This window comes from Hevea brasiliensis, chromosome 4, assembly GCF_030052815.1.
Source record: "Hevea brasiliensis isolate MT/VB/25A 57/8 chromosome 4, ASM3005281v1, whole genome shotgun sequence".
NCBI lineage: Eukaryota > Viridiplantae > Streptophyta > Magnoliopsida > Malpighiales > Euphorbiaceae > Hevea > Hevea brasiliensis.
In genome coordinates this window covers 111,020,254-111,023,669 of record NC_079496.1, presented here as the reverse complement: position 1 = coordinate 111,023,669, position 3,416 = coordinate 111,020,254, and the positions used below count along the sequence as shown (strand labels likewise).

General features: G+C 27.3%; 1 pseudogene; it reads left to right on the top strand.

The window, feature by feature from the left end:
- Positions 1–2,319: 2,319 nt before the first annotated feature.
- Positions 2,320–3,166, top strand: LOC110639625 (protein LURP-one-related 6-like; annotated as a pseudogene).
- Positions 3,167–3,416: the final 250 nt, after the last annotated feature.

Genomic DNA, 3,416 nt, shown 5'->3' with positions numbered 1-3,416 from the left:
CTCAAGGAGGAGTGTTGACTGATTGAGATTCATTTTGGAGACAAATTTGGTTACTTTTTTTAATTGCATCTTAGATAGTTTCTCTCTTATATTTAGTCACAAATTCTGGTGTAGTTTATGGTGTTCCAGAATTTGGGGAATTCTGTCTAACTAAGTTACTTTAGTTGGTATTAGTTGTTGACCAGCTGCACTAAGCTTTTATAATTTGTACTCTTTGAATCTCAGCCATGTATTGAAGCATATATATAAAAATACATCAGAAAAAAGGGAGCTGTTGAATTCCCTTTTGTTTTTGAATGCTCTGTTCTCTGCTCTTCCATTCTGCTGCAATTTCTTTAGATCACAGCAAGAAGCTATCTAGAATTTGTCGCCCACTGATGCAGCTGCTTTGATTCAGACTAATAAGATAAGGCAAAAATTCCTTTTACACTATCTTTAACTTGAATGACTCTGCTTCTCAAACCAATAAGATAAGTCGCTTATTGGGTTGAGAAGCAGAGTCATTCAAGTTAAAGAGCAAGAAGATATGCACGAAATGAAGAATTTATTATTACATATCTCTTACAAGAATATTAAGGAATTTAGTTAAGCTGTTTGTTTAATGAAAACAATTGTAGAGTAATCCTCCTATTCAATGTAGAATAATCTACATGGCATAACAATTTAAAGAAATATATATATTATTTCAATAAAATTATATATATAAAAATAAAATATTTATAAATAAAATTATTTTCAAAAGGTAAAAAAAAAATTTACGACAAAGTCACTTTCTTTTTTGATTGAATTATAATTTTAGACCGATTTAAAGTTGGATTCACCAATTTAACAATCCTATACTTTTAATTAATTGTATCATACTTTTATAAGAGATTACAGTAGTTTGTGAAATTGTTTAAAAAATAAAAAAACAATATATTGTGAATGTTGTTTAAAGTGGCTAAATTCCCTTTTGTTTTTTTTTTAATTAGTGTTTAAATATTAAATTTAATGACCGATATATTTAGGAATAATGTACATAAACTATTTATATTAAAAATAAATTATTTTGAAGAGGTCTTACATATGACATTTTTGAATTGATTTATTTTTATGAAAAATTTATGAATTATATTTAATTATATATATATTAATTGTTTAATTTCATTGATTAATGGTTATTAGGTTCAAATCAAAGTTAAAATTAGACCAAATAACTTGAAAATCAAGACTAAATTAAAAATCAATATATAACATGCATGGCAAAATAATATAAATGTTAGTCTTTTGTTTGAAATATTCCATCTCTTTCTACTCAATAAGCTACCAAATTTCAAATGCTTCTCTATCACCTTTTTCAAATAATAATAATAATAATAATAATAATAATAATTAGTCTTGCCAACTTATAAGTAGAAAGTCTTATATATATTAATTAATGTTTGATTGGATTTATAAATTAAAAGTACTACTTAAAATAAGTTAAAAGTTATAAGTAATTTTTTTTATTTTTAATTAATTTATTTATTTTAAAATTATTTTTTATCAAATAAAATATTATATTATCTTAATAATTTTTAAAAATATTAATATTATTCTATTTTAACAACTATAATATCATATGATTTTTTTTTATATTTTTAATAAATTAAATTTTTTAAAATATCTTTAATTAAATCCTTAAATTATTTAAAATTAATTTTAAATAATTTTATCAAATAATTAACTACTTATTTTTAAATAAATTTATATATTAAAAATACATTAGCCAAGCCAAACGCCCTCTTTATTTCAATTACAAGATAAATTATATTCCCAGAATCACATATCATAGAATTTTCTATTAAGGAGAATTCTTTCTTTGTTGATTAGTCTTGGGACTAAATGCTTGATTAGTTAGTGGTTAAAATTTTGTATGTATGCTCCGCAGTCTCCCCAACCTTCTACGTATCCCCATTGTCAAACAAGCTTTACCAAACCTTTGAAACCAAGGAAAAAAGAAAACTATAGTGACCATCTTGTATAAATAGATTAAAGACTCGTTTGACATTGCTGCTGAGACTGTTGTTGAGAACATAACTTTTTTAAATATGTTAGTTAGAGAGTATTAAAAAATAATTAAAAATTAAATTTGATCAGTTTTAATAATAAAAACACTAAAATAACATAACAGTTTTTTTTAAACTATTTTTTTCAACAGCATCTAACATCATATTTTTATTCAAAAAAATAGTTTCAGCTTTCAAAATTCAATGTCAAACAGGTTGTAATTCTTGTATTTTAGCAACAGAGAAAGTAATTATTAATAATTGGCAACAAGAGCTCTTCATCTAGAGAGAGATGGCAGAAATATTAAATGCAGGCACCATGCCTATTGTAAGCAAGTTTTATTGTGCCTCTTCTCAGGTACTGTTTCTCGTACGGGAAAGGCCCCTTGTAGTGAACGGAGAAGGTTTTGTAGTGTCATAGATTGCAGCCAGAAAATTGTCTTTAGAGTTGATGGGTGTGGAGTTGTTGGCAAACAGGGGAGCTAATTCTGCGGAACAGCGATGGAAACCCTTTGCTTCTTATCCGTAGAGGAAGATATATAATATGTTTTCGTAGGAATGCGTGGAAATTGGTTTTGTTCTTAACTTGTTTAATTCAGCAGGGAGGAATTGTTCAGGCCCTAAGCATAAAAAGTGGAAAGGCTACAGTTTTGACTGTGAAGGATTACAAAAGCTGGTTTTCAGCTTGATGAAGCAAAAATCTTTTTTGATAAGGATCAACGAAATCAGGGTCTCCGCTGAACCCAGAAGAAACAGAAGGGATTGGGATTTCAAGATCAAAGGTTATTTCCCTGACAGAGACTGTAGTATTGTTGACTACTCAGGCAACATTGTTGCTTAGGTAATCTACTCACTAGACAAATTGTGTCTTGAGTCCAACGTTCTCATTCTTCTAATTAACTAACTGCAAACTAATTAATTAAAATCTAAGCTATTTATGGACATTTTAATTGCTAAATTAATTAACTAATTGTGATTAATTATTTGTTTTGCAATTTGGAACGAGAAAGGAAGTAAAAGAGGTGATGACAAGCAAGGATCTATATCAAGTACTGGTGAAACCTGGCATTGATCAGGCTTTTGTTTTCGGAGTCATTGCTATTCTCGATTACATTTATGGTGAGTCTACAAGGTGCTGAGCATGCAGAAACTACCTAAGAATGAAGATGTAATTTGATTAATTAAAGTTTTTGTCAGAATTAATATATATTTTTTGACCCAATTGAATTTAATTAATTGTGCTTTGTTTTTGCTTATTTCAAGTGTATACTTTGTATAAATTGTAAGGTTTCTTCTTGAATGTGAAATTGAATATAATTAATTAGCTCGGGATGCTTACTTATACTGATTAACTATGCAACAAATAGAAAGCCAAGATTCAATTGCCAG